Consider the following 24,563-nt stretch of genomic DNA (forward strand, 5'->3'; position numbering starts at 1 on the left):
CAAGATGAGGCCATAACACACCAAGATGTATTTGCTTGACTCGACAAATGAAGAACTGAACAATAACCTCAGCGGTTTTAAAGGGCCAACAAATGCAAAGAGACTGCAACAACTCATGCAGAAATCCTCGGTCTTCTTGTCCAAGGAACTCACTTTACTCAAGCCACTAAATTACAGTTTTTAAGCTTGTGGCTGAGGGAATGTGAGTGACGGTTTTTCTTGTGGACCTTGGGTATGTTTTCAGGAACCACAGACCCCAGGACATCTGCTGCCAGTAGAGGGTGCTGTAGGTCATAAGGTCTCTGGACAATAGCTCTCACATATTGTGTTTGGGTTTGTTTTTTTCAACCAGCTTGCAGCGATGTCTGTTTCATGCATGTGGAGTTAATATTTGTAATAGCTGCGCTGTCCTATCATCGGTGATGAGTGACGATGTTTTTAAGAGAGAAGCTATTGATAATAGTCTTGCTGCACAACTTTATGGTGTTTTCTTGTTTTTTATTGTGTAATAAACGTGTGTTCTTCTGTTAAAGCTTTCATCCATCTTTGAATTAAACACAGATCGACAACTGAATTCATTCTTTTATCTTATTGAGTGCTTGCACAAGTATGTGTGTGTGTGTGTGTGTGTATGTGTGTGTGTCTGTCTGTGCATGTGTGCGTCTGTGTGTGCATGAACTGTGGTGAGTTCCATGCTAATGCTGTGTTATGGTTTGCAGTGTTCCCCCTCTCCTCCTCTTCCTCCTCCTCCTCTGGTCTGAAGTGAAACAGCTGCCTCTGCTGCTTTGCCTCCAGCTGCTTCCAAATTGTCCCGCCATTAAGCTATTATATGTTTACAACCACAGCAGTGAGCAAGCTCACTAGATGCTGGAAGTCCTGACGATCCTCCCCTGTTGTAATGGATCATTATCTCAGCTTCTTATTACACACATTTGTTGTTGTTGTGATCAGCTGAGAAAGAATTACAAATAAACCAAAGCAAGGAAAGTGATGGTTCTATTCATCTAAGGGTTTTACTCCATGACCACTAAATAAATGCATCTGTTTCAACCAGTAAAACAATGCATAGATGCATTATAATGACGTCCCTCGATGTCTCGAATGTGTGCTTTCACAGAAATTTCTGCTTCTCAAAAAGAGGCTTCATAAGCGAACTCCTTTTTTTTTCTTTTTCTTTTTTCTGGCTCTGCTCTGCTCTGGAGATGTGAGAGAGTGCCCACTCAGAGGAGAGGAGTACGAACACATTGATCTTATTTGGACAGGCTTTTGTCTGGGACACATCCAAACCCAAACAGCCAGAGGAAGGGCTGCAGCAGGGTGTAAGTAATTCTCTTGCAGACACACTCTGCATAGGTTACAGACAGAGCAAAGACACTTGTATCATTCAAACCGGGCTACGACTTTATTTAGCGTGTAATGATTTATTAAAGTGGTACACTCTGCCTGGGGATTTTTTTTTGTGTCCTTTTTCTTTTTAAGAGTGGTGTTATTTTAATGTACTCCATCAATATTCTACATAAAACCAGCTTAAAAAAAGTTTGAGGTGTTTCGCACATCTGGCTTTTGTTATGACAACATTGCTTTAAGACACAGTTGTAAACAGCCAACCAGTTAGCAGCTTTCACGAATTGGAGACATTCACTGTAGGCATGTTTCTTATTAAGAGGGAACACAGAGTGATACTGCATCACATTATTTCTGTATATGTGTGTGTGTGTGTGTGTGTGTGTACGCACACACACACACACACACACACACACACACACACACACACACACACACACACACACACACACACACACACACACACACACACACACATATATATATCAGATTAGAAACATACCTGTTTCACAATTCTGCTCATGAAGACAGCCAGCAGACACACACAAAAAAAAGTCAAACAGCTCAGCTTTAACCAGAATCCTTCAATTTACATTGAAGAATTTATGACATAGTTGTCAACATCAATGCAATAACTTTTACAATGTCGCCTGGTGAAAGTACACTCAGGTTAATACATTTACTGTGAGGTTTCCTCGTATTTATTGCACTCGTATTATTTTGTTTCCTCATTTGCAGTTTTATGTAGGTAAAAATCTGACCATTGTTTAAGCCAGATGTGGAACGTGTGAGCTGCTACACGGTGAATAACCCTATTCACTGCTTCATAATGAGATTGCAAACTATATGGTCAAATGAGCTGTTTTTAACATCAATAGATCAACACTGATTTTTGATTTATTGATTAACAGCAATAAGTTAGACGAGAGAGATGGGTCCATGAGCAGGTGTTTTGGGTTTCAAGTTAATTCAAATAAACTGTGGTGGATCAAATAAAAAAAAAAAAAAAAAAAACAAGAAAAACAAAACAAACTCAACTTTCTCCAGAGCAGCAAAGCTGAGCTCATCATCAGATACAGTATGACGTCACAGTCCGGTCCAGCTAAGTTCAAGAGGTGACTACGTGGTTGAAAAGGCAATGAAAGAGTTAAAGAGGAATGACACCTTCACACTGTCTATGAGAGACATGCAGGACCCTTCATACACGCCTTCTGCAAATGATCAATTTTTACTTTCAAGCAGCTACAGAACCACTTAAAGCTCTCTTGCTCTCTAGCTGGATGGATGGATGGATGTGATATACATGTACCACTGATAGCAGTATTTACTACCATCAAGGAGCTACTGTATGAGATCCCTGGTGTTTGTCTGCTAGCAGGAGAACAAAAGCATTTATGAGGGATTCTGATGAAATTTGACATTTTTTGGAAGAACTGATTCAAAAAAATCAGCTGATCAGATCTGATGAAATTATATTGCTTGGCATTATAATTAATCAAAGGTTTGTATCAAATGTATTGACCTGAGTTCAGTTTTTAATTCCTACAGACATTCTCCTAACAGCTAAATGGACTCTCTTTAATGTTTCTAAAGGATTTATGTGTGATATTGTAGCTTTGTTTCTTTATATTTGAGCTTTAGATCACTAATACTAAATCTGATATCATTTACTTTCTTCTTCTTTTTCAACCTTCACAGGGAAGTTATGCACAGAATTCAATGAAATGTTTGTCCTGCTGCACAAATAAAACCCTCCGGTAGCCATTGTAGCCGAGAACAAGCGAGTGATAACAATAACACTGTCTTTAATCCCGATAAATGCTCCGTTGAGGTGCTCAGAAATTTTCACCACAGGCAAAAACGTCACCCGCCAGCCGATGAGCTGCAGCGCTGCATATCTGGCGTTATTTCTTTTGCCAATTTCCCCACTGAGGGACGAATAAAGGTTTATCTTATTTTGCAACCAGCTGAGCGTGAACTTGGCTCTCTGATGTGAACTAGTGTGTTCTGCCTCGTTCTAAACCAATAACTGATAACAGGCCTGTTGCTCGGGATCATTTCCATGGTGTGAAATGAACATAAACGATAAAAAAAATTCTAATTTCTTCCAATCCTGTGAAACGATATCTCTTTATCATTTTAAATTTGTATAAGGTTTTATCATATTTAGTTCAGGTATTGCTGACACACACACACACACACACACACACACACACACACACACACACACACACACACACACACATACTAAACCCCTGCAGCCACAATAGCAACAAGGTTAATTAAAAGTTGAAATTGAATATTTCGTTATTAACATTTCTTTTCTGTGCGTCTTCCATCAGTCAACCTGATATTTCTTGACAATCACCCAATCAATGCTGCGTCTCTCTTCTTTGATATCAACCTCTGCGGGCGTGTCATTTCATGTGTTTGTAACGCGGTGCTGGATCGTTCTCAGCGTTTCACACGGAATTACAGTCAATACATCAGGTACTTGGAGTTCCTGGTGGTAAACTCATACCCTTGGTTCATCAGCGTGACTCACTGTTAGCAGAAATCCTCTACTTTATTATCGTCTTTTCCCAGGTGTCTTATTGAAAGAGGATCAACATGCTGGAAGCAAATTGCATTTAGTGTTATGCTGTAGGACGCGATCGGTGATAGATCAGACTGTATTAGGTAACAAAAGCCTAGAATTAACTGGTGGTCAAATCAATAGCACTCTCTTTCTCCCTCTCACACGTGTGTGTGTGTGTGTGTGTGTGTGTGTGTGTGTGTGTGTGTGTGTGTGTGTGTGTGTGTGTGTGTGTGTGATTCTATACACATTTGTAAACAGTATATAAAGCAATTTACTTGTATAAAATATAAATATACTCTTCGTAATTTTTAGTGAATAATGATATTTTCAGGGTTTTCTGTTAAGAAATATAAATACAAGGGTTTGTTGGAAGACTAACAAGATATGAGAGCAGAAAAAAAAAACCATGTCACTCAAGTTATATTTTTAACATGCAGCCATCATCACCCAGAGGCAGCTGGTGATGGAGGATCAGAAGACTCGCAGACTTGTTCCCTTGTAGGGGCCTGAGGCCCAAACAAGTCATCTCCATCATTGCTGCACTGATGATCGCCTGAACACACACACTGTTTATGCACATATATTCTAGGGGGAAAGGGAGTGTTTTCTCAATTTTAATGTAAATGAATCCTCATTTATTGATTTCTTAAAGCTTTTGTTTTCCAAACCAGATCAATGTCTAGAGTGACCAAGAGAACAGTGTGGAAGGTTGTTACTCAGGCTAATAGTGTCACACACACTTCACTGTCTCGCTGCTTGTGTTTGTAATAAAGATGATGTGGATGTGTATTCAGGTCGTGTGCGCTCTTAAGGTCAGAATACACTCAGCCTATTTATTTTTGTTAGCCCGTTTGGTGGAGAACGCCAATCTGGGAGCTGTCACATCTTCTCTGTCAGGCTCGAAAAATGTGTACGACCTTGTTGCCAAGGAGACTCCATCTGCTTTATGTAAGTGTCATTCAGGGTTCACAGCTTATGTCACATTGCAAAAAAAAAAAACAACAACAAAAAAAACCCTGAATTGGGAAGAATACTTCGTAATTGAATGTCTTAACTTGGCTAAACCCCTGAGATTAGCAAAACTACTCAAGGACATTCAGCGGCGATTCCCAACAGTTCCCAAAGTGTGAAAACAAGCCTTCCAAACCACCAGAACACTTTGCTTTACAGCCAGGCGGCCATTTGACAGCCACAAAAAAATGTAATTATACATAGAATCCTGGCCCAAAATAATGTCGAGAGTCCAAGTAATTTGCTGGAGAGGGTTACTTCTGAGCCAGTCTGAGCTGATTTGGGATGGACCTCTTCCCAACACATTTCTGGAATGTGAACTAGTAGAGAACCCTTAACAACACATATGAGGCTAACATGGTTGAATAGCAATAGCAAGTGTGTGTACATGTGTGTGTGTATGTGTACGTGAGTGTGTGTGTGTGTGTGCCAAGATTACACACGAGTGAACGAACAGAGAGAGGTCGTGATATATTTTGACTTGGAGTTTATGGTTTTATGTGTTCACAAGAGGTCATCTTTCACAATAAGCTGCGGTGTAATATTCAGTCTGCATTACTCAGAAGATAAAAAACAGATGTGCAATATTTAGAAATCAAATGATGATAAACTGGAATGCATGCAACAGTGGTATCCATCAAATATAGGTGTAACCACCCCTCCCCGCTAGCTAGTATAGCAATAAAACCTCATGGTGCACAAAATCCAACATGGCTGACACAGGAAATTCACATTTAAGTGATGAAAAGCAGAAAATCTTTATGATGAATTGACAAAACCAGGACACAACAATCTAAAAGAGGAGATATTCAAGATTCTGTAAAAATGAAAAGTCCAATATGGCTGACACAGGAAGTTAGCACCAGCTAACAAATACAATCTGGAAGTTTAGCTAATATTGAAAGCACGTCAAGTTTCATAGGATTCGCTGAAGTGGTTCTTAAGTTATAATGCAGACATGGCTCAATTAAGTAAAACACCCCCAAATTTAGTTGCATATAACTTAACTTCTAGTGAATCTTTTTCTCTTGCAGTGCCCAAGCGTCGTCCCCCCCCCCCCCCCTTCAGCCACTCTGGTTCAATGTGTATGTAAGGAGAGTATTAAAAAGAAAGTGTCATGCAATGGGGAATATATAAACTTTAGTGTAAGCCTCTGAATTAAGTGAAGATAAGGTGACAACGAACAAAAGAATCAAATCTATCACTTCAGATTATCACGCACATAGCATGGCACACAGCAATAGTGAGAGATTAAAGGCTAATGTAGAGCGAGCAGGATGTGTTTCCATGGAAACAAGCTGCGTTAAGGACAAAGGCTTTTTGATGAGTTCAACTTCAATACTCAGACGGGTCTCGCTCCAGCACATGTCCACTTGAATATTGAGCTACGTTAAGAAAAAAGGATTTTAAGTGTCACGTGTACTACTGAGACATATTACCAACAATCCCCAAACTTTGCAGAAATACGTTTATTTAATGATTTAGATAGGTGAAATGCACTTTGTTCTTAAAATTGCAGAATTGTGTTACCTTTGCCAGGTAACCTATTCACCCTGTCTATGGTCTTGAAGCTAAGCTAATGTATTTGCCATACAGAAAAAGCATTGATCCTCTCATCTGAATCTTGGCGAGATATCCAACAAGTGAGTGCTGCAGGGATGATGACTTTTTGTAGGCCGATCCAAACGTGAGTGCCACCACGGGTGCCACTGACCAGAAGCTAATAGGATTTTTCTCATGCAATGCAGCAAGACATGTTCTTTGCCAAATAAATGTTTAGGAGATTTACAAAGGAGATTTTCAGTTAGATAATATTCACAAAAAACACCACTTTTATCATTTTTAAAGTATAAATATAAACATTAGAAGTACAGATGACTATGGCGCGAGGACAACTAGCTTAACTCTTCTGTTTCAGGCTTTATGACGTCGCAAAAACCTCTGTAGTCCAAATCGCAGTTTTTAAGACACATAAACGCCTTGAAATTCCCAAGTGTGGTATTTACTGACATTTTATAGCTTTGGAATATTCAGTATCATCAACTAGCGCAAACCATGGAGCTAATTTCAGGAATTTAACTTCTAAAAACCCGTTGACCTTGAAATGAGGGAACCAACGTTCAATAATGCCAACTTACTTCGAGGTTTTAGGACTGATTACTGCATCGCTCCATTCTCAGTATATCCAACCACTGCTTTAAGCAAAGTCCTTTAAACATCGTGTGAACCTTTTTTTTTTTAACCTTATTATCATTTAAAACATGATTGATTTACCATAGAAACGAACATGACTTGACGCTGCGAGGAGAGTGTGCAGCTATGTGTATGTGTTGTAACGCTGTCAACGCCGCTGCTGACTCCAGTTCAGTTGTGGCGTACAAGATGAAGCTTTGACATGTGTGTGGTATTTATGACTCCTTTCAGGCTAGACTCAGACTTGCACTCTGCATTATTTAAAACTCTAACAGAGGCTGTTTTCAAGTTTGTCCAACTTTCTCTCTCTCTCTCTCTCTCTCTCTCTCTCTCTCTCTATTTTCTCCCCCTCCCTCCACTTCAGCTGGGTGCCAAACTGTGGCTGTGTATGCTGGAATATATCGCATGTGGTGAGAAAGCAGAGGAGCTCTATGTGTGTGGCAGAGGCCGGCATTTGGATTCTTTTGTGTGATGTCAAGTGTGGCTGACGCCCCTTTGTATCACCCACAAATTTAGCTCCATTGCATTCGATCACCCACCAAGTTGTGCAGAGATGATCTTGTTTTTTAAATCTATTTTTGGTCTTTCTGATGCAATCTACCCAAGATGGTGCTTTAGTTACAACTTCCTCTCCGCCATGATTGGACTAGAATGGTCTCATCCTTCATGAGTAACCTGAGTTCAGAACTATGGTGACACCCATCATCACTATCCCCCTCATCTGGACAAAATCACAGTAGTCAAGGAGCTGCTGCTATCTTTCTTTGTCACAAACTGTGCTGTTCTAGCTCTCTCTTTCAGGAGAGAAAATCTCTTTTATGTGAAGCCTGTCATTGTATCTGGGGAATTAAATGTCTTTTAAACTGAACTTGTCTTCTATTTTCAGTGTCTGATTAATGAATTCTATCGAATTGCAGTCAGATTACAGACGTTATTTATCTTAGATATATGGGTTCTATTCGGAAAGCCGCGTCTTATTTTAAAGCAGCGAGCAATATTGCCGTATCCCTCTGTGGCAAACCAAGGACACCAAGGAACAATCAGGCTTTTTATTTCTGTAATTCCAGTTTTTGACCACTTCAGCTGTGAAATGTGTATGAGCACTGATAGCATTCAGCGGCCTGACCGTTCCACGCTTAGGCATTGATTTTCTGCTTTGAGTCGTATCTTCAACCCTACTTAGTCTGAAGCCAAATCATTATTTCTCAACTCTGCTTGGCTGACTAGACAATAGACTGCCTGAAAGCAAAAAATATGCAGCTTTTTTGCTGTAAAGTAACAGATTCAACATCATTTGGATCTCTCAACCAAAAAGTCTGAATATCCCAAGGTCTTTGTCTGCTCTGAGGTTGTCAAAATCAGATCAGCACATGTGAAATTAAGACATAATAGTCCAGTTACTGGATAGTTGATTTTGTGTAAAAGTCTACATATCAAAGATATTAAAAGATTGTATGTTTGTGATATATTTTTGAGGTTGAATGAGACAGCAGTAGTAGTAATATAGGCTGCACGGTCATTACATGTATGATGTAGTTCGTAAATTAGGAGATGAGTTAGTCTCCATGTGTACTGAATGTAGACGGGGGAGGGGGGGGTCTTTGATACAAGCAGGAGAGCATAGTTTCATAAGCCTGTGGATCTGCTGAATGAATGAATACGTGTGATTCTGCAACATGTAATTTGAGGTGAAAGGACACATCTCCAGCTAGCTTGTCTGATACCATAGGAGAGCTAGGAATTCTCCCTACTGATCCATCAAAGGCTAACAGTGAGCATTTTACAGAGGACACTAATAAGACCCCTCCCTACTGATACTCAGTGCAGCACTAGCTGTTAGCAACCCCATTTAGCACATGTACAACTGCTTTGAGTCCAGATTGTTGGTTACTGTAAGTTAGAAATTTATTTCACCTCATTTTAAAACATCTTCGCCTTCCTCTCCGGTCCAGTCATGTTGTCAAAATTCATCGTTTCATTTAAAAAGACTTTAAAATCGTGCGGTACTCTGTTAACTCTCGTAGTGGTGTGAATGCATCGGTGTCCCGTATGTTACCACTTGTATCAGAAGAGACCGCTGCTGCTCAGTAAGACGACAAACACCAAAGTTCTTAAGAGGAACTACACAATAACCAACTGAAACTCACAATTAACCTTTAAAGGTTTCACTATTAGCTCTGGTTTTCACTCTAACAAAAGTCAAATAGTCAATAAAGGATTCAGTCTTACTTTGGGATTCTGGTCCTGAACTGTAAGAACCAAGGAGGGTTGAAATAGCAATCTAGCATGCTAATTGAAGCCCATCAGCAGCAGTAAAACAAGCAGAGACCAGGCTGGCAACATACTCGGTATTTTATTTTATGTGCCACTTGATGAACTGTTTTGTGTAATCCGCTTGATGCGTTACCACATAAAAGTGAAGTGTTTGCGTCTTGAAACATTGTTGTAATAATCATGTTATCCTCTAAAGAGGAGAAAAGCTACATCAGTTTAGACAAACAGGATTAACTGGGTCTTAACGCACACAAACGCATCACCTCACCCACGGGAGAGAACGCGATCATTTCACCTGAATTGCTTTATCGTCATTCTGTTCCTGAGCAACATGCTGGAGAACATAGAGAGAACATCGATGAGAACGGAACAAGATGGTCCCACAAGTACTAATTTGATAGCTGTTTTTGATGTTTTAATTACATGATCAAAACAGATGCATAATACTGGAATTTTATTTTCCCAATGTTTATATTATCCAAATTTTACAAAAAAAAGTTTTAATGATAGTCAAATTTTTTACGAACATAAAAAGCATTTTGACATTGGGAATTTGAAAAAGTAATCAATATTGTGAATCCCTACGATTGTGTTTCCCTGACACTGTGCTACAAGCTACACGTACAACCTTTAGGGACCAGAAATGCTGACTTCCACATTGATGACACAAATCAGCAGAATGACAACAGCGGCTGACTAAGAACCATTTCGTTCATAAACAAAAGGAAAACCGGCAACAAAGGGACATTGACGGACGAAAAATCATTATATTCTCTTTTATGACGGTCATTTCCGAGGGTTATCATGTATGAACTTTTATCTACAAAGCAGTGACCTTGAAACAAGGTGGAGCTGTGTATTCTGAGCTCAGAACAATTTGTCTCTCCAGTTTCTCTGCAATACGGTCCATCACTGTCATAAGCTCATTATTGATCAGAGACTGATGCAGCTCATGTTCACAGTTACTTGTCTCCGGCTGAGTCCTCATCACTCTTGTGTGCAGATGATACATGCGGTATCAGAACTGTAAAATAAAACAGGATCTTGAAGTATAATGTCCAGGAACAATCATCAGTACTATCATATTCTGATGTCTTTATTTATAGGTAGTTGTGATAAAGGAGGGAGAAATTTTTTCCTGTTTAGCTAACAGCTCTGTGCTCTGTGATTAAAAGTTTAATATTTCATTAAAAGTATGGTCGGTAATGGTACCTTGCTCTCTCTCTCTCTCTGTCTCTCTCTCTCTCTCTCTCTCTCTCAGCAGGATGGATACACTGTAAGCCTTCCAAGAAAATCTTGTGAACGCCGCCAGAGTCCCTGCACACATCAGCAGGAAATTACTCCAGATTTTTACCCAGAAATGTGAGAATATGAACAAATTGGCCCGTGTGAGTTCTCAAATGTCTGAGGACTGGGTTGCAGCATGAAAGGAACATCCATCTCATTTAGCTAATTCAACAACTATTTAGATTTGGGCCTCAGTAGATGCAGGGTGCCAGAGCAGACGCCTCGCAGCGCGTTGGTCTTTCTACTGATCGACTTAGCGGGTTCTCATTATGACAATGAGAATGAATTGTAAATGTTCTGGTTTGTTTTCAGGTTACTTATCAGTTTGGGTTTTTTTTTCCCCCTCTCATTTTGAAAGAGTGGCAGGAGCAGATACATTCACAGTATGATTTTTAATTAGTTTTTAATTTGTTTCCACACACACACATACACACGCACACCTAAACCATGTGTGACAACTTAAAGCAGTGTCCTCTCTATTTTTATATCTCTGGGACACTTCACAAGATGTAACAGCACACTGAGGTTTAATTATTTGTCTTCAGGCTTTGATGTAAGAGGGAGATACCATAACTCCCACTCTTTACCGTGAGGAAAGCTCAGGAGCTAAAACGTTATATAGGAGAAACAATAAAGAATCCAAGAGCTTAGGGAAATGTTTTCTCTTCTTGGAGCAGGAACAGGAATCAATACCTCGCTCCACTAACTGATTGACTCAAGTGCCTGGTGGTGTTTCGAGAAAACCCGCCTCTGCTGAGCCTACACCAGGATGCTCGGCTCATCCGGTTTCTCATATTTGGGTGACATTTTCAACGGTGATTTAGAAAAAAACAAAGCAGCAGCTATCAGTGTCACTGTATTCTCTTCCGCTACTTTCTGAAGGTACTTGATCAGCGGTGGATGGAAAAATGCAGCACAGTGACAGCTGAGTTGACACGGACAATGTTGTTCTTTACTTGGACTGAAGACAAGAAAAACAACAACAAAATTCAGTCGTTATCTCCTCACCCTCATGCCGGTGGAAGGTTGGTTGAAGTTGTTGTTTTTTTTTTCAATACACAAAACACTGCAGGAGTTTCATAGAAAAAGACTTTTCATGATTCTGACTAACAATTTGAAGTGAATGAGAATAATTTTCACACAAAAGAAGTACATAATAAATCCATAAACGCCTCCACACTGCACGTCTGAAGTAATCCAAGTGTCCTGAAGCCTCAGAAGTTGTTTTTCGTTTTAAATGTCAATGAATCCGTATCTTTAGTGAGGCAAAAAAAAAAAAAAACCTGGTGGAGGTTTTCCGTCGTTACGTTTTCATTTTTTATTTTTTTGAAAATTGGTTTCCATTCACTTCAGTTGTTTGGGAGATTACTGCTGCACTTCTTCTTGAGAAACTCCAGCGGTGTTTAATCGACTGAAATATTTCAACCGGCCTTCTATCGGCACAAGGCTAACGTGATAATTCCTGAATTTTCTTGTTTTTCTGGTGAACTATCCCTTTAAAATCCCAAAGTGACGACAACATTTTCTTCCTCTGTTCCGCTCTATATTTTAGATCACGTTGATAACTGCATTCCATTCAGCAGGATAAACGTACATCTGATTTGCGACGTCAGATCTCACGCTTCAAGCATATGAAACCTTTACCACAGAAGAATTAAAACACACGGGGAAACAAAAAGTGAACCCCTTGCAGAGCTTCCAGCAGTTTACATTCATTAACATTAACATAGCGTAGATGCTTGCACCTTCCATGACAGTGTTTTTCCTCATTTGCTTTCAGAGGCGCTAATCAGACGTGATAGACTGGCGAGATCAAAGTGCAGCCTCGTGCGTGTCCCTCTGGCACTTTCTGACTGGGGAGAGCCAGCTTTTAAAAGGACTTGTGACAAGCGCGTTGCCTTTGATGCAGATGAGTTTTGTTACCGTCTCATGTTTCACAATGACATTCACAACATACGGGGAATTTAGAGGTTTTAAACTATCTGGTGGACTCAAACCCCACACACAAATTTCCCAGTTGAGAGATTTGTTCTCATAATTTCAAAGCAGCCCCTAGAGCTCTGTAATGTTGCACTATGTTCATAATGAACAGGACTCTGAAGGCCATGAAAAAAAAAAAAAAAAGAGCTTTGACTGATACAAACTTATTAGGATTTCTTTTCATGTCCCACAGGAAAGATTGATTGCGCTGAGAGGCTTTTAAAATAAATATATCATCTCCTGAACTTGGTATGAAATCCCTCTATGAAAAAATGCTACTCCAACACTTTATCAATGGAAACATGATCGGCAGAGATCCATAACGGCAGCACGTTTTCAATTGTGCAGCCTCAGAAAAGCTGAGAATTACTCAGTAGTTGTTTTTTTCTACTTAAAAAAAGTGATTTTATTTTCATTCCACTATGAATATCATTTTCACGTTATCTCTTGCTGCTCATTACTTATTCATTTTTAGCACAATCACAAAAAAGGGACCCAAGAGTATGAGAAAGTTTTAAATGTCTTTACAAGGATACAAAAAAAACAAACAAACAAAAAAAGCATAAAAGTTTAGACTGGGGCAAAATTCCAAAAAATGAAAAGGCGAGGTCAAAGAAAAAATAGGATCAGGATAAATACTGGCAGGCATAGAGCTGAAAACTGGAAAGCTGAAGGATGTGGCATGAAGACCACCTGACACACTGCAGGTAAAAATGGAGGTGTTTGTAGCAGGGAGCTAATGTGGGAACAGGTGAGAAGATGAGTGCAGAGAAAGGTAAGGTGGCAGGGATGGAGTTCAAACATGCACAGACAACTGAAATAAATGAATAAAAGGATGAGATTTTGACACGTCAAACCCCCCAAGCTTGAGGGGAAGTTGCAGAAAACTTCCTTTTACTGGTTAAAGTGTGAGATTTGGATGGAGGGTTGGATCCTTAAGGGATGTGAAAGGCACAGGTGCACCACTGCAAGGCCAACAAATCTGGAAGCCATCTCTGCTGGACTCCCACCATAGTGACCAGTCCTGAGTCAAACCAGGCTGGTTGACCAAGTGCACACTGGGATGCTTTGATACCTCATGGGGTCTGGAGGAGAGTGAAGCAAGGCAGGTGTGGTGAAAGGATCTAATGAGGATGGAGGAGACATGGGCCTCTCCTTCCCATCCCAGAAACAGAGGGGGCTTGCTATCTTGAGAAGCACTGGAAAGCTGGAACAGGCATGTTGCAGATGTGGGATGTGGGCGTACTGGACCCATAACAGCTGCTTGGCCCAGGATGAAGGAGCACAAGAGACAAATACACAGGGCTGAGTTCATCCTCTGGTTCTTCCATTTAGTTTGGCCACTGGAGCCCAAAGGGTAGACTGAGTCAAGCCTCCAGCAGCCGGCTAAATTCTATCCTGAAATGAGAAATGTTCTGTGGGCCCCCCTGGTCAGAGGAAATGTCTCTGGGGTGGTCACGAAGGCTAACAGCATGCTATAGGAAGAGTTCTGCTGGGACTTTGGTAGTGCAGAACTTTGACAGTGAGATCAAGGGTGCATTTTTGGAAAAGTGGTTACCTAAAAGGGGGGGGGGGGGGGGGCAGTGACGTACGGACAGAGGTTAGAGGACACCCCAGGGCTTGTGTGGGGACCAGATAACTATTAGCTCCTTATTCCTGTATGTTACCCCAATATGGAGCAAGACAGAAGGTTGGAGAAGAAAAGCGTCCCCCAGATCACTTGAAACAACATGGGACTGAAGAGCCTGAACGTAAATATTCCAGAAGCCCTAAAAAACATTTTGCCGGTTTGAAATTGATGGACGGAAAGCATCAACACGTCTTTATTTATTTATTGTTAAAAGTCAGACAAGTGAGGCAGGGTCTAGGATTGACAAGGACAGGTTGAATTACAGATTGAGTTTGGGGGCAATTCAATAGGAAGTGAATCAATCTGAGGATTAATTGTTGCACCACATCCTGAGCAGCAGACATTGGATCCAGCCAGAGGGAGACGGCTACACAGGAGGTGAAACGCAGGCAGCTACAGCAGCCTCACAACTATGTTTGATTTAAAATCCTTAATTACAGACAGAAAATATACAAGATGAAGATGGTGATTATTGTTCAGCTCCATTTGCCCCGTTTTCAAAAATGGTGATTTGGGTTTTTTGCTTGTGAATATTGTGGTTGGTTGAGGGTCAGTTTGGAGGGTCGAGGCATTTTAGTTTGGTTTACTGGAACAACACGAGATGAGCTTGCAACTGCGTGATTTATTCAGTCGACCTCTTCTGGGTGCTGGCGCTTTTAAAGGCCACACTGGCAATCGAAACAACCTCCGAGCTGGCTAGCACATGGCAACCTAGGCATGTGATCATGCAGGTTTGTTCTTATGGTGAATAGTTGCAAAAATATGTAAGTCATTTCACACACACACACACACACACACACACACACACACACACACACACACACACACACATATATATATATACCACGTGCATCCTGGTTGTAGCGTGATCATTTTGATAGCTCATAGAAATGAGAACATGCCTGAATATTTTCCTACCGTGGTGGAACAGCGTAGCAAAGGAATGAATCCAAAAACTCATAACGGAATATGGCTTAATTGTCCGGTTCCCTGTCTCAATGACGTTTTTTTTTTTTTTTTTTTTTTTAAAGCAGGTTTTAAAATAAATGCCTAAACAAAGTTGCTCGCTGTTGCAGAAGGAGCTCAAAGCGAGCTACTGTAGGTGTGGTGCTCCATTAATGCGTGTCCGTGGTATAATTCATTCATAGCCCAACATCAGCTTCGACGACGACTAATGATTTGCATTCATCATACAGGTGGTGTTGATTTGTTGGGATTATTCTGGGAAACAAAATGTGCAAGAGTCATAATCTTTTGTTTGCAACACAGCTTATTTTCAGCAATATTCAAAAGGATTCAAATCCCACTGGCTTTACATCATCCCTGCAGCACTGTGTCAGGGTTGAGTCAGACGTTTCTCCGGTGCAGCACAACATAGAGACGTCTGGCTTCCCGAGACTGAAGGATTTGTGACATACATTTGAATGTATGAGAATCCCACGTATATTCCAGCTAACATCTCCTATGAATCTAATTGTGTCTATTAATGCGGAGGTTGTAGAAAAGTGAAATTGAATTTCTGTCTGAACTCTTCTGACTGATGTTTCTGAGCTTTTATTCCGAGTGTCTGTGCGTAAGTAGCTTAAGGGAATGTTTGTTTCACCTTCAGCTTTTAACAGCTGATACAGGACTTAAAGCTCACTCACATCCACAGTTGAACCTGAACCAGCTACAGAACATCACTGCTACAGTATTTTCCCCTTTGTTTATTAGTCTTCTACCTATTTTTCTGTCTGTGTTTTATATTATTACTATCCTAACATGCAGCCTTTTTTATCTGCTGTTTTCTTTTTTAGGTCATGTATGTAATTATGTGTGAGCCGTTCGTTCGGTTTGTTTTGTTTTTCCCTGGCTGGCCCACATGTGCAAACAAATTCCCATAAATATCTTGCAGATGTTTGTCTGAGCTGAGATTCATTGCAGGAAACTGATTCCGTTTGGAAATTATTCTTCCTCCGTGCCGGGCAGGTACAGACTCTCATTTGTCAGGTGCCTCGACAAGCGCTCTTATGCTTTTTGACTTATAGCATGTGGGAGTCGTGGAGAGAAGATAGGCTCCTGAACAAATGGTGGCTGTCACACAAGGGGAGGGATCTTTTAATGAGCCTGTCTTTGCGATTGGCACGATACCCGTCAAGCTCTTAAAGGTCTGCCTTCAAAGCCAATGTGTGTCTAAACTGGAGCACATGGATATGTGTGTGTGTGTGTGTGTGTGTGTGTGTGTGTGTGTGTGTGTGTGTGTGTGTGTGTGTGTGTGTGTGTGTGTGTGGGTTGATGCTAAAGGCTGTAGGGCAAAATGTTTGGGAACATACCTCTAAAACACTACTTACTTTGGTTTCAAAGTTTGTTACTGTGTTCTGGAAACTCGGGTTTTAATGATAAGATTTTTAGATATTTGAATATGTCACGTGTGTTGTACCTCATGTGTACCTGGTGTCACTAAATAGGAATTTTACTTCAGTTATTACAAATAAGCGTCCATATCAACTCAACAAGTGGCCTTTGCTTTCCATGAACTGATGAAGCCTAAAAGGTGCAGTAACCTAACAATCATGCAATAACCGTAAACCCTGCTTTTTAATCACTTGAAATCAAAGCTAGAGGGCCTGGATAATTTCTACATATGTTCAGGACTATCTTTTTGTTTTTATATCTCATAATCGTACCGTGTTTTTAAGACATTAGCGGATCCATTCACCACCCATAACAAAAGCTCGAAAGCAGAGCCGAAAAACAGAGGTCTTATCTTCAAGCCTGTCAGGATAAGATAAATGGGTCAATTTGGAAAGTAATTAGCCAACCTCAAGCCCATATTTATTTCTTGAATATCTAGCTTTTGTCAAGTGTGTGCTAAAACTCTGATTAGGGTTGTCTTTCCTTTGTTGTCCGGGAAGTAAATCTATTCAAGAACAATACAAATGATTGATATCCCAGTTCTTTTCTGTTCCTGACGTTGCCTCAGCAGTCGTTCAGAATAACGCCTGAGCGGGACAAAGAGGGCAGGTAATCATAAAGACATCGAGAAGCACTCAAATGAAAGAAATTCCCCATGAAAACTGGACAAAAACATGAACAGAAGTCAAACGAAGCTTGTAAGAAGGTTCTGAAGCGGCGCGCTGACAAAATATGTTCCGCAGGCTCAGTATTGTGTCTTTGAAGACCGGAGACAGATTTACTGCAAAGGAGTATTAAAGCAGGCTTCCTTTCAGAGATAAATACCCCCACCTAATTTTGTTCTCTCAGACAGATAAGGACCCGGGCTGATGATCCCGCCTTGCATTTCAGATGACTTGTATCTTGAAATATTTCCAGCGGTTATGCAGAGCAGAGGCTTTTATATTTATTCATATCTTCCTCCTCCTGTTATTCATGAAAAGGTCATCTAAACTGAGATGTGTCATGAGTGAACATGTTTCTGTTTTTTTTCCCAACACATTCCCTTCATGCGCTAAGAGACTGAGTTAATGACACTCAATAGAGAGAGATACGTTTTCACAAAACACAAGTACTTGACAGGAAAATACAAATTATGACTTTTGCAGCGAAATATTTACATATTTTCCCACTAGAGATCACTCAATCTATTTTTGGCAGAATAATAAACACAGGAATCACTTCACAGTGAGGTTACATGAATTACTTCATGCAGGAATAAACAACTAACAACACAAATATTGTGTATAGAATGAGTTTCCTCGTGGCGTTTAAACAGAGCATTCATGAGAATGGTTAAGAATTGCTTGGATTCTGATGAACACATGAAGTGTTCCTTTAGGGATGTTTTCAACTTTTCGAAGGTCACGTGGTTATAAAATGGCTCAAAGGCTAATGATGGACAAGTAAGTGGTTGATTATTTCCTTTGATTAAACTCTGTTAGAAACATGTGAAGTGAACTTCATAAGGTTCGTGTTCATCATCTATACAATAACAGCCCACTGGAGGAAGCCGTTGTGCTCCAAGGAAACCGGAACAGAAGACACAACTTACGTATGATTGACTTACTGGAGTTGATCAAGGGACCAAATTACCATCTCACACTGGACGCTGATTATTCTGTCATTTAACTGATTGCGCTGTTTTAACTGGCAAGAGCATCTTTAGCACTGTTAAATCCTACAAATGACACCTTAGCTAGCAGAAGTGGCATTTATCTTAACTACTATCATGAAGGGACAATTGTTGAACTCATTTATCAATTGTTAACTAACAGCTAACTCTACCATTGCATGAAATAATGTTACCCTTCTTGAAAGTGTTCTTCTGTCATTATAGAAATAATATGCAGTATTCACATTTGACAGTCCACAGAGTCCTAACACTGAATGTGCAGCGTGTAGAACCCAACGTTCAATATCAATGCTTTGCGAGATCAAAGTCACACTAAATGTTTCTATTCAAATAAAGGGAATAAAACAAACTTTTGTCCCCACAAAGTATAAAAGTAATGTTTGCATTTGCTTGCGCGTCGTCGTCACGGTGTCATGTTTTATGCAGCCTATGAATGTCATATCTAAAGTTTTGATGTTGTCATGTCTCGACTCTGCATGGCGAGGCGGACAGCTATTTTCGTCTTCTCTCCGGGTTTGTAAATCCAGCTGCAGAGACGCCTGCTCTGCTGATGTATGGAAATAAGGCTGTGTTTTTGTCTCGCACCATTACAGGTTTCCAGAGAAAAGAGAGCTTTCTTAAATTGTCATCTACATTTTAAAGTGCTTTATGAAGAGTAAATCCAGAATTGCCAGTTTAACAAGAATGTGGGCGGAATAATAAATCTTCTTTTCTCATTTCCCCAGAAAAGCACAGATGAGGAGTTCATGGTTACAATATAAGCTTTGTGCAGGATCATTCATGATTTATATATACATACCACAGTATACATCTTTTTCAAATCCTTTATCATTACTGGCTGAGCGGAATCTGTTTTTCAACGGTATATAACGTGTGTTATCTGCTTTGCTGCGTATGAGAGGAGAATAAATTGGTTCTTGTGGATATGAAGACTTGATGAAGTTACTAAATAACCCTTGAAGCTGCCTGGCGACGTTTTACAACGGATTGTAATTACTGGCCTCTGCACTCTGATTGTATCTGCCATGACTTGTAACCTTGGCGATGACGGAGATGATGGAGCAGTTCTAAATTACAGTCAATTTACTGTAAACGCAGATGATAATTATTGATATTATGAGCACAAATAACATTCGGTCTTTAATAATCGACTGTTTTGTTTACTTCTGCATTGTATGATCTATGAGCCAGCACGCAGGGAAAGCTCCCAAAGGGTTGACTAACGAAGCTTTTGATGATTAATGAACATTTAAGTTCATTTCAAATAATGTTGATACAGGGTTAAATATTAATGAGGGTAAAACTGTATAACCGCAGCATTCTGATGAAGTCAGAATGGCGTTGAATGTTTGATGAATGTTTATTTATGCAGTGTGTATTCAGAATAACAGATGATGAGCCTATAGAAAGTAGGAAAATGAAACTGGGGACTCAAATTAACTCCGTCAGTGTCAATCAAATAAAAAGCTGATAACCACAGAATTCCTATGAAACTCTGAAGCGGCTTCAGTGAGAGTTGAGAGGGAATAGTTTGCAGCTGAATAGGTTGGTGCAAACTCTATTATTGCTGTTGAAATCACTGATAGATTTATGAAATTCAGGATGTAGAATCAAAACACACAAATGTGTGTGTGCTGGCGAAGAAAAGCATTTTCCTCAATATCCAATACTCCAGTCAAAGTTGGAGTACATATATGAATAATATATAATGGTTTTTTCACCAAAAATCTTTATAATGTTGTTTGTGATTGTTACTGTACCTTTAAGAGAGAAGAAGAGGAAAAGAGAAGAGAATAATTGGATGTGAAAGGGTTTTTTTTAGAACAAAATTAAGAACATTCTAGCAGGTAAACCTTTAGAGGTGTTTTACCTGCATGAGCCCATCGTTCTCGTCCCCCAGACCCTCACGTTCACTACAACAAACCTCTAAGCATGAATCGTTCCTTATAACGTTTCTGTGATTTGTGTATTCTTGGAAACAATCCAACAATCATGCACCAACACCAGCTATTGCTTCGTCTAGTTTGGACACACTTTCCCCCCACTTTTCTCTGCCTTTCACCAGGCTACATAAAAGAGACAGAAGGGTTGATTACCAATATTTTTCAAAAGCACATGTTCCTTTGCAGATGAAAGCTTGTGCCTGTCTGTCTTCATCCTCCGTCGTGCTTCAAAGTACTGGGTCATTTTCCATCATTTTGTTTTGCTCTTCACCTTGAATATGCCCCAAATTTCAAACGACAGGAGCCATATGGATTCACATTGGTTGTTTTTTCCTCGTGAGTGCTTCTCATTTCGCCCTGCCTGACGGAGCAAAGCCGCACATTAAGTCGGTTTTCTGTGTTCCTGATGGCTGGACGCGCTTTTAGAAGTCAAGCATGGCTTGGAGGGCACTTCAAATAGATGAGAAAGCTACCTTGTTGTTTTATGCAAGCCCAGGAAAAAAATAGTGTTGATGAAAACACTGCCGATGTTTAAGATCATCAACATTCCCACCCACTGAGGGACACTTTATCACACGCTGGGATCCATTTGATGCTTCACTGGGTGTAATGGGAGAGGCACATTGTCCAGTCTCTGAGGGCACCTGCACATCTACAGCTCATCATTCTGTTCATGCTTCCTGAAAAATGACAACTTCATCTCACAAAAGCACTTCTTAGTATTCTACTTTCATTCGCTTTTAGTCACTGATTCAACATTTCTATCTTAGAAATACAGCAAAGCCCATTTAGACAAAAATATCACACAGTAATACCACGGATTCCAACGTCTCAGTGTGATCATTTTTCAAGTTTTTTTGTGCAGGTACAAGAACACACACACACATATGTACATATATGTACATATATGTACATATATGTATATGTATATATATATATATACATATATGTATATATACATATATGTGTATATATACATATATATACATATATGTATATATACACATATATATACATATATACATATACATATACATATACATATATATATATATATATATATATACATATATATATATATATATATATATATATATATATATATATATATAAATCCATGCATCCACCCATTTTCTTTCTACCTCTTATCCTGTAAAGGGTCATGGGGGGGGGGGGGGCTTGAGCCTATCCCAGCTGACATTGAATACTTGGACATGGGGGACTGGGGGAAGTGGGGATCAAACCAGTGACCCTTCGGTTGCAAGACTGCCACGCTACCTCTGAGCCATGCCGCCCCACTCTTCTAAATGTTGTGATATTAGAAGAACACGGCAGCTTTTTGAGGACATACACATATTTGCCATCCTTTCAAAGGAGAGACACCCCTGACTCTATATTACAGAGCTGAGAACCACAGCTGAATGCTAGTTAGCTTAGCGCAATGAATGGCAGTGGATGGGAAGTGTTAGCAAAACCCTATCAAATGTCATCACACTTTTCTCCAAAAATCCTGTGTTAATGTAATCAGGGCCATAACATAATATTATCACACTATGGAATTACGTCATCATTTTAGAATCAGACACATAAGCGGAACTACTTTCCTGACAGGCGCAGTGAGTTGAAGCAATGACTGGCAGACAACCCTTTATAACCAATCACCCTGAAACAATCCAAACACCTACCCAGATATAGAATTCAAACAGGTAACTGAATAAACTAACATAGAACAAAACATTTCCATAACTATTCTTGTTTATCAGTCAAAACAGCCTGAAATCAAACAGTGACTCGAAAAAAAAAAAATCCCATTATCAGGGGAGATGTTCTCTATTTAGCACTGCTTTTAGTTAATTTATACAGATGTTACTAGTTGGAATAAATTCAGTCAAAGGTGAAAACACTTTAATTGAGCACCAAAGGTGGAAGAAAGAAGAATGAATGGCACCTGGTGTGATTATCTGCAATTGTGTCGGCAGGTTGAACCTCAGCTGTAGTCGTGCTGCACTGTTCTTATTATACTGTATCGTTATTACATTGTCAAGGTAAAGCTGATCCTCCCTGCTGGTGCTGACTCGTATCTGCCGTAATCATTTTCAACAATTAAATCAAACTTGCAGGCAGCGATAGTTCAGACGAGGAGGCTGAACTCATTAGCACGGCTCAGCGCTGCTGCAGCACTACGCCACCTCTCTCTGATATTAATTAGGCCGCAGCTAAGCTGACAAGCTCCAGTGACACAGAGTTAGTTTATTTCCCGCTACAATGATGTGATGGCAGATGAGTGACACTTCAGAGTCTGACTTTGTGTATAATCCTCTGCTCCTTTGTGTGGCTGAAGATTGAGAGCAATACATTTGTGTAATGAATTTAAATCCCATTTCTTTATTGGTTCATTTCAGCCACTGATACTCCTCCAGTCCTCAGCATGGTTATCTGGCACCTTTTGGCACCTTTTGTCCTCACGAGTTCTATTTGTCCAGGAGCTATAAAGGTTCTTTTGGCCCATTGTGTGCTAAAGATCCAGGAGGATGAAGCAAATTAGTCAGCTGATGTGTGAAAATGCTGAATATTTTTTACAGGTTGCTGTTTTGTTTTGTATTTTTAACCAATCGGATTGTACAACATAGCAACAGTAAACAGTTGGTTTGCTGATTTTCTTAACAATGGTTGAAATGTGAAAAATGTGGATGAATCAGAAATATTCGGCACAATCGGATTCGGAACATCCCAAAAGTTCACGGAACTTCAGGAAGTTCTACTGCTTAGAGTCAAGGCTTTTTCATGAGTAGAATAATGTCCCTTGAAGTGGAAGCAAAGGTGCCGCCTGCAAAAGTTCCTGGTGAAAGCTGAAGAGAGGCAACAGGCAAACACAGGTTGCCATGGAGATCACTAAACTTGGTCAGTGTTGCTGTGCATTCAGAGGCAAAAATATACTGAAATACAAAGCAATTCAGACTTTTAACATTCAGAATATCATCTTTCTTTTAATTGCTGCGCCTCTGTGAGATAAAGAACTGCCATATCCAGCAGGACAAACAGGTTGTGGATGTGTGGGAATATGCACCCAAAGCCTATGAAGTATTCATGTAAGCCATTTCCCTCCATCAAATGTCTCACCAGAGAAACAGTATCAGCCTCACTGCCTCCTGTGGACCCCATCAATACTGTGAAATTAATACCATTTTAAGTATCTTTAGGGCAATCTTTCTTTTTCAGAGGCAATGAGATTACATGTATCTCTATTGACTGGCTGTTATACAGTATGTAAGCGATCTATGTGAATTGGATTAAGGCGTGTTGTATGAGTAAAGGGACTCTAAATGTGTAAGCAGCAGCGTGTCCACTAACATTTTAATGTTTGAACCTTTGGCTCACACGCCGGCCGGCTCGGAGAGCTACACAGGAGCGCCGCTGCCAGCCAATCTAATCATAATTAACTTTCGAGTCTATGCAGAGTCATTTCATTACAAAAGTTGTTTCCTTTCATCATATCTCTCTGGCTGTGTTTCAGTAATCAGTCTCTGGAAGATTGAAAACTAAATTGGGTTTGTGTGAAATGCACCTCAAATACCAATTTTGTTGTGGGTGGGGGTGGGGGGTGGGGGGCACGACCTGTGCATGTTGTTGTGCAGCATCACTGATATGAAAACCCTGCACTGATACACCACTGCCTGCGCCAGCACACACACAGCCTCTGGTTCTTTGGCCCGCAAGTGCAGCGTCAATATGTCTCCCTGGTCTGCCGTCCAGGTGACAGTCCAGTCTGTTCAGACTTACATGCAAGTAAAGGTTGATTTATGGCACCTACGCCATAGATGACGCAAGTGCCCCACGCCATCGAGAGCTTTTAGGCTTCAGTACTAATGTGATTTTATTGTGCTGTAATTACATGACCGAAACACCGATCTGGGAACTTGTTGGCTGCGTTTGATGACTGAACCTCTGGGTGCAAGGGCTGGTATTTCAGGGTTTCTGGAGTAGCCAGCAGATATCCGGCGCAAGATTTTCTTGTGCTACGCTGCTATGCTGGTAACAGTCCATATATCACCTTGAGATGTTTGCATGGAGTTGAAAGAGGATGGTTTCAAAAGTAGCCAGTTTACACTCAGTAAACAGCTCAAAATCACTGAAAAAGCTCTGTTAAATCATCAGATTAAAGACATTTTACTGACCTTGCATTTCTGAAATGCACTGAAGCCTGCTCTAACGTGACTAGTCAAAGTTACTCAAACCCAAAACAGAAACCAAAAT

The 24,563-nt window shown here is 40.2% G+C and overlaps 1 long non-coding RNA gene across 1 annotated transcript in view; it reads right to left on the reverse strand.

Annotated features, from left to right (window-relative positions):
• The window catches only part of LOC147258859 (uncharacterized), an 86,971-nt gene that overhangs the window by 16,585 nt on the left and 45,823 nt on the right, over window positions 1-24,563 (reverse strand). The window lies entirely within an intron of this gene.

The sequence above is a fragment of the Aulostomus chinensis genome, chromosome 7 (assembly GCF_037954235.1).
Source record: "Aulostomus chinensis isolate RoL2024-O1b breed Wild chromosome 7, RoL_Achi_v1.0, whole genome shotgun sequence".
In the NCBI taxonomy this organism is placed as follows: Eukaryota; Metazoa; Chordata; class Actinopteri; order Syngnathiformes; family Aulostomidae; genus Aulostomus; species Aulostomus chinensis.